The sequence below is a fragment of the Leuresthes tenuis genome, unplaced genomic scaffold (assembly GCF_036924035.1).
Source record: "Leuresthes tenuis unplaced genomic scaffold, fLeuTen1.0.hap1 SCAF_4, whole genome shotgun sequence".
In the NCBI taxonomy this organism is placed as follows: domain Eukaryota; kingdom Metazoa; phylum Chordata; class Actinopteri; order Atheriniformes; family Atherinopsidae; genus Leuresthes; species Leuresthes tenuis.
In genome coordinates, this window is record NW_027325358.1 from 30,965,542 (window position 1) to 30,973,565 (window position 8,024).

At 43.5% G+C, this 8,024-nt stretch overlaps 3 non-coding genes across 3 annotated transcripts; all 3 read right to left on the minus strand.

Moving 5' to 3' along the window:
* Window positions 1–4,101: 4,101 nt before the first annotated feature.
* On the minus strand, window positions 4,102–4,289 carry LOC140306154 (U2 spliceosomal RNA). Its single transcript, XR_011915509.1, has one exon. It is a non-coding gene; the product is annotated as a U2 spliceosomal RNA (small nuclear RNA).
* A 298-nt stretch (window positions 4,290–4,587) lies between these two features.
* On the minus strand, window positions 4,588–4,701 carry LOC140306293 (U5 spliceosomal RNA). Its single transcript, XR_011915614.1, has one exon. It is a non-coding gene; the product is annotated as a U5 spliceosomal RNA (small nuclear RNA).
* A 412-nt stretch (window positions 4,702–5,113) lies between these two features.
* LOC140306454 (U2 spliceosomal RNA) lies at window positions 5,114–5,304 on the minus strand. Its single transcript, XR_011915760.1, has one exon. It is a non-coding gene; the product is annotated as a U2 spliceosomal RNA (small nuclear RNA).
* Window positions 5,305–8,024: the final 2,720 nt, after the last annotated feature.

Here is an 8,024-nt window from a genome sequence, read left to right on the forward strand (position 1 = left end):
CAAATATGAGAAGAAGAAGAAGAGATGAAGCAAAAAAAAGAAAATTAAGTTTAAATAAGAAGTAAGAAAGGTATAGAATTTTGGAAAAAATAAAGTGTATTAAGAGAAAGAAAGGAAAATGTTAAACAAATGCCATGACGGAATGATGATAATAATTTAGTATTAGCTGTGCCGGATCCAGACCTGGACTCCTGCCCTCCACGACGCCTGCAACAACAACAGCCAGCCCTGCCACAAGCCTCTGGCTCTCGGGAAGAAGGGACTTCTTCCATCCTCCCTCGGGAAGAAATTCCATCATTCTCACAACATCAGTTACATAGGTCTGATGATGAGGAAAAGGAAGACGTTTGGTTCTCCAGCGTACCTGCCCAAGAACTTTTAACGCAAGTGACAAAAATCCTTTACCCACAATCTGGACTTCAGAGATCTAAACGTGAGAAAAAACAAAACCAGATTCAAACCATGCCTATGGTTAAAGTTGCAGTTCCCACTGGACCATTACTGGTTTATCGACCCTGGACTGAGACTGACATCATGGAAGCATAACAATGCTTACCAGATCCAGAGATTTCTGGACCCCATTTTGCTGACGAGTTGCGAGATTTCTGCGCACAATTCTGCCTGACTGGGGTTGAATTGCGTCGCATATTGGCAAAAAAGTTCAAACCGACCGACCTCGGCAAAATAGAGGCCAGTATGCTACAACTGGATTTGCGACCTACCAACAGTGAACGAGGACATAATGATAACGCTCAATATGAAGCAGCCATCCAAAGACTGTGTCAAGCCATCACCACTCAATTTCCAACCAAAATCAATATGTCCCACATTTACACCTGCAAACAGAAACCTGGTGAAGGGACTGATGATTTTGTACACCGCATCCTTGAGAAAGTCAGCAAGCACAGCGGTCATCAGAGACCAAGGGATTTGGGTAATGAATCAGGACCATGGGAGAGTATTGCATGCAATGGAATGTCCGACCATAGTTGGTAAAAAGCGGGTAAGAAAAGGTTAAAATACCCGACTGTACACAATCAATAGTGGGAGCGTATGTGTTCGGCTACAAGAAGGTGTGAAAGTCCGACCATGGTTTGTAAAAAGCGGGTAAGACAAGGTGCGAATGCCTGACAATGTATGATCAAAAGAGGGAGCGGAGGTGTTCGGCTGCAAGGTCTGAATTTCCAACCATAATTTGTAAATACCGTTGAAGAAAAGCCTCGAAAGCCCGACTATACACCATCAAAAGCGGGAGCAGAGGTGTTCAGCTGCACACAATCAGGTTTTTGCAAATTATGATCTGACATTCACACATGCTTTTGATGATGTATGGTTGGGCATTCGCACCTTTTTTTACCCATTTTTCAGGAATTATGGGTGGACATTCACACCTTCTTGCAGCTGAACACCTCCTCTCCCGCATATGATCATGTGCGGTTTGATATTCGAAAATTTTCTTTCATGTTTTCTAGCAATTATTGATGGACATTCAGACATTCTTGCAGCTGAACCCCTCTGCTCCCGCTTCTGATGGTGTATAGTCGGGCTTTCGAGCCTTTTCTTCCCCGGTTTTTACAAATTATGGTTGGACATTCAGACCTTCTTTTAGCCGAAAACCTCCGCTCCCTCTTTTGATCATACATTGTTGGGCATTCGCACCTTTTCTTACCCGCTATTTACAAAAAATGGTCGGCCATTCACACCTTGTAGCCGAACACATTCGCTCCCGCTATTGATTGTGTACAGTCGGGTATTTTAACCAACTACGGTCGGACATTCACACCTTCTTATGGCGGAACACCTCCGCTCCCTCTTTTGATGGTGTATGTTCGGGCATTCGAACCTTTTCTTACCCGCTTTTTACAAACTATGCTCTTACATTCAAACCTTCTTGTAGCCTAACACATCCAGTCCTGCTTTTGATGATGTATGGTTGGGCATTCGCACCTTTTTTTTTACCCATTTTTGAGGAATTATGGGTGGACATTCACACCTTCTTGCAGCTGAACACCTCCTCTCCCACTTATGATCATGTGCGGTTGGATATTCGAAAATTTTTTTTCATGTTTTCTAGCAATTATTGATGGACATTCAGACCTTCTTGCAGTTGAACACCTCCGCTCCCGCTTTTGATGGTGTATAGTTGGGCTTCTGAGCCTTTTTCTTCCCCGGTTTTTACAAATTATGGTTGGACATTTAGACCTTCTTGCAGCCGAAAACCTCCGTTCCCTCTTTTGATCATACATTGTCGGGCATTCGCACCTTTTCTTACCCGCTTTTTACCAATTATGGTCGGATATTCACACCTTCTTACAGCGGAAAACCTCCGCTCCCTTTTTTGATCATTTATGGTCTGGCAATACTACCTTTTCTTACCCGTTTTTGAGTAATTATGGCTGGACATTCACAGCTTCTTGCAGCCGAACACCTCTTCTCCCGCTTTTGATGATGAATGGTCCGGCATTCTTATCTTTTCTAACACATTTTTCAGCAATTATTGTCGGTCATTCACACCTTTCTCATCAGCTTTTTGCAAATTATGATCTGACATTCACACCTACTTGCAGCCGAACACCTCGGCTTCCGCTTTTGATGGTGTATATTTTGGCATTCGAACCTTTTCTTACCCGCTTTTTACCAACTATGGTCGGACATTCACACCTTCTTACAGCGGAACACCTCCGCTCCCTCTTTTGATGGTGTATGTTCTGGCATTCGAACCTTTTCTTACCCACTTTCTACAAACTATGCTCGGACATTCACACCTTCTTGCAGCGAAACACCTCCGCTCCCTCTTTTGATTGTGTATGTACGGGCATTCGAACCTTTTCTTACCCGCCTTTTACAAACTATGGTCGGACATTCAAACCTTCTTGTGGCCGAACACATCCACTTCTGCTTTTGATGATGTATAGTTGGGCATTCACGTCTTTTCTTACCCATTTTTCAGTAATTATTGGTGGACTTTCACACCTTCTTGTAGCCGAACAACTCCGCTTCCGCTATTGATTGTGTACAGTCGGGTTTTTTAACCTTTTCTTACCCGCTTTTTACCAACTATGGCCGGACATTCGCAGCATCTTACAGCGGAACACCTCCGCTCCCTCTTTTGATGGTGTATGTTCGGACATTCGCACCTTGTCTTACCCGCTTTTTACAAAATTTAGTCGAACATTCACACCTTTTTGCAGCCGAACACACTTTTTTGCAGCCGAATTTGGGCATTCGAACCTTTTCATACCCACTTTTTACCAACTATGGTCGGACATTCACACCGTCTTACAGCGGAACACCTCCGCTCCCTCTTTTGATGGTGTATGTTCGGGCATTCGAACCTTTTCTTACCCGCTTTTTACAAACTATGCTCGGACATTCAAACCTTCTTGTAGCCGAACACATCCACTCCTGCTTTTGATGATGTATGGTTGGGCATTCGAACCTACTTGTTGCCCGCTTTTCATTAATTATGGGTGGACATTCACACCTTGTCGCAGCCAAACACCTCCGCTCCCTGTTTTGATCATGTATGGTTGGACATTCGCACCTTTTCTCACCCGCATTTTGCAAACTATGGTCGGCCATTCACAGCTTCCTCTCCACCATACTTGTATGGTGGGATATTCACACCCACTTGCATCCGAAGACCTCCGCCCCCACTTTTGTTGATATTTAGCCGATCATTCGCACCTTACCCGCTTTTGGCAAACTATGGCCTTCTTGCAGCCAAAAACCTCTGATCTCGCTTTTGATGATGTAAGGTTGGGCATTCAGACCTTGCTTCACCTGCTTTTCATCAAATATAGTCGGACATTCACACCTTCTTGCAGCTGAACACTTCCGCTCCACCTTTTAGTTTTCTATGGGGCATTCACACCTTTTTTTACACCGCATTTTATAAAAACACCACAGGAACACCGTATTGAGGCTTTGTTCTGACCGCTCATTCGGTGTCGCGTTTCTTTCAAGCAATTCTCCTGGTTAGCCCGCACTCGGCTCGCTCCCAGAGCCGTGTTAAAGTCTGCTTCGCATTCACTCTCTTTTCTCAGCAGATTAAAAGAAACTTCCATCCTGCACCGCTGTTTGCTTTTTCACAAGAGCAGAGGAGAGCGCACCGTTCCCAGCAGCACTGCAGTACCGGGTCGATGCTTGGAGTGAACGGAGCAAGCTCCTTTTTCAACTCCTATTGATAAAAATCCATTTAATATGTAGTCCTTGCATAGACATATCACATATTAAACTGATAAGTACAGATACTACACTTGATCTTAGCCAAAAGGCCGAGAAGCGATATCTGTCCACTGGTTCACGTCCGAGGGCCCTTCCTGGCACAATGCGCACTTGTAGCGGTGTTCGTTTTATGGCCATAGTGTCACTTTGCACCTCCGCCCACCCGCTGCACTGAGCACTCTTCAACACTTTTAAATGGTATAACTTTACACTACCGCACGCTCCAGCAAGCACCATTCAAGCAACAACTTTGCACTCCAGCTTCGAACATCGGCACAGTCACAACAAGTAAGGCGACTCTACTCAGAGAAGTCACTCTGCACAGTAACAAGATTTCTTTTGCACAGACAGAAAGGGCTTCACCCGCAAAGGTAAAGCCTGCCAAAAATAGAAACAATTCATTAGTGCTGCTCTCCACGGAAGTCTTTAGTAAAAGGCGAAAGACTTGTACATTATGAAGAGAAACCAGTGTACGATTATCCATCACTGCGGGAGCAGGGCATCAGGCTAGTTGGCATAGCCACCTTCCCCATGGTGAGCTTTGCTTGGTTGAGACGCTTGCTCCCCCCCCTTGCTCCTCGGCTGACCAAGTAGGAACAATCGGGCCCTATTCGATGGCTGCCTTGTCTTTTACTCTGTGCAAAAGACAAGGCAGCCACAAACAACACGGGAACACCGTATTGAGGCTTTGTTCTGACTGCTCATTCGGTGTCGCGTTTCTTTCAAGCAATTCTCCCGGTTAGCCCGCACTCGGCTCGCTCCCAGAGCCGTGTTAAAAGTCTGCTTCGCATTCACTCTCTTTTCTCAGCAGATTAAAAGAAAGTTTCATCTTAGGCTCCCTGAAACTTCCATCCTGCACCGCTGTTTGCTTTTTCACAAGAGCAGAGGAGAGCGCACCGTTCCCAGCGGCACTGCAGTACCGGGTCGATGCTTGGAGTGAACGGAGCAAGCTCCTTTTTCAACTCCTATTGATAAAAATCCATTTAATATGTAGTCCTCGCATAGAGGACATATCAGACATTAAACTGATAAGAACAGATACTACACTTGATCTTAGCCAAAAGGCCGAGAAGCAATAACAGTCCACTGGTTCACGTCCGAGGGCCCTTCCTGGCACAATGCGCACTTGTAGCGGTGTTCTTTTTATGGCCATAGTGTCACTTTGCACCTCCGCCCACCCGCTGCACTGAGCACTCTTCAGCCCTTTTAAATGGTATAACTTTACACTACCACACGCTCCAGCGAGCACCATTCAAGCAACAACTTTGCACTCCAGCTTCGAACATCGGCACAGTCGCAACAAGTAAGGCGACTCTACTCAGAGAAGTCACTCTGCACAGTAACAAGATTTCTTTTGCACAGACAGAAAGGGCTTCATCCGCAAAGGTAAAGCCTGCCAAAAATAGAAACAACTCATTAGTGCTGCTCAACGTTGTACTTTGCAGTAAAAGAAAGAGCAAATCTAAAGTTTCAGGAATCCGAGAATAAGCTTACTTTCATGAGTTCTTCACGATTTCGGATTTTGCTATAAAATGAATTCCTTCACTCAAACTAAATTAAAACTGCTAAACCGCTAATCTGTTACATACAAGGCAGATGTCAAATTCACCGAAATAGGATCTAAGGGTATTTGGCCAATCGAGCTGTAGCAGCTTCGGTAAAAGAGTATAAGTTGAAGAGTTTGTGAATAAAGGTGTGCGCACACATAGTGAGTTGTAGGAAAATAGGCAGGGAGCAATGCCTGCTGGGGTATATGTTCTTGTATGTTGTCTGACTGTTTGATTTGAATGTGTTGTGTAAGTGTCCAGTTGAATGTTACATGTTTGGGCTTTGACACGCTTCACTGTGGTTGTTAACTGTGTGGTGTGTCCTGAAATGTTATATGTTTGGGCTGTGTGACATGCTTAATGCTTTTCAGTAGCAACCCACTTATTCATATATAGCAACTGACAACATAAGAAGTCCGGACATACTTTGATAGTAGTTGTAGAAGTATCCTTATTGATAATAGATAAACTAATTCATAGTGATAGAACAGTAGATGAACAGGTGCCTGCACATGTCTCATGAAAATAAAATGGGTGTATGATTGCTGACGGCAGAGCAATACTGCCAAACTTATGAGTTCTTGTGGCAAACTTGATTCAGTGTCTTGACGTGTATACGCTGTTTCGCTGACTTGTCACAAGAAACAAAGTGTGTTTGATAAGATCCGACCATTTTATTACGGGAGGATCAGTATGTATGGATTCTGATGTGACTGATAAACCCATTCGTATCTTAAGCATAATCTAATACGTGAGATAACGCCCTGGCACACAATCAAAAAAAAAAAAGAGAGAGAGCGGTTTTGTGTCCCCACAGTCCATAATGTAGAAAAGAGAGAAAAAAGCCTTTCTGATTTGGTGTGTGTGCTCACAGTGCAGAGTGTAGAGAAAAGAGAGAAAAGAAAGCCGTTTTGGTGTCACGGGTGTTGTGACTTACACACACACATTTCTGAATTGAGAAAGGAAATTATTTTAGAGAAAGCACTAGAGTTTAGATCCCACATTTGTTGATAGGCATTCATTTAATTTTTCTTTTAATCAGTTTTAAAGTGAATACTAACTGAGAAATGAAAAAGGTGAAGAGTTTAGAAGCTTGGTTCAAGAGCAAAACTTGGTTTATGATCAGCTGAGTCTCTAAACAGAACAGCAAAGGGCTTCATCGAACATTTAAAAAAGATCAGATTGTTAGAATATCCAGAATTTATAGGAATGGTGGTGATTACTCTTATTTTCTAGAATGGAAATAACTGCACCATGTCTGTTTTATGAATTTAAGGGGCTAAAAAGTTTTGTTCTCGTTTTTCTATGATTAACCGAATGTATGTGGGAGTCCAAACAGACAGAAGGGTTACGGCCGAGCGCTGGACCTTCCAAAAAAGATGAGACAGGCTGGACCTGTGCCATACTAGTTAAGACCTGCCTGTGGATAACAGGTTCTTTAAACTCTCACACCCACAAACTCACACACGTTTGCACACATACACCCATACACACACACATTCTTGAACTTGCTGCAAGATTAAACATTTGCATTAACTGACTCCAGCAACTCTGAGTCTCAATGAGAGACTTTTCTCAACAATTGGGTCCTCAAACCAGATCTCAACATTTTTTCCGCTTTCCAGGGTCGGAGCTGAAACCGTGCACGGGGGAGTCCAGTACTCCTAATGAAAGACCCCCTGCTGAATTGCGGTAATTAGGGGCCAGTGTCCACTGAAAGGGGGAAAAAGGGACGAGATCGTACTTTTGAATCAATGGCCAGAAGCCATTGGCAGTGCCAGCATCAACAATAATGGTGTTATTTCACCCATTAACACTTAAGGTACCTCATGCAGTGGCTGTGATATGGTTACTTAACAAAATATCTTTACCAGACATCTCTCCTACATAACAGTTCTTCTTTCACAGCCACACCTTGTTGTCGAGAGATGTGCTACACTTAATCCATCCACACTGCTACCTACCCCACAGATGGAAAGCCTCATGATTGCATGTCAGAAATAACCATCAGTGTTTTACCCAGGCCAGACTTAACTGATATACGTTATGAAAATGCAGAAATAACTATATTTATTCAACAGGTCAAGCAAAAAACCCTGATGGCACAAATGCTACAGGATTTGCAGTAGTAACAGAAACTGAAGTTTTCTTAAAACAACCACTACCAAAAAATTACTCTTTTCAAGCAGTCGAATTGGTAGCTTTAACTGAAGCTTGTAAATTAAATAACAAAAAGGTTGTTAACGTTTA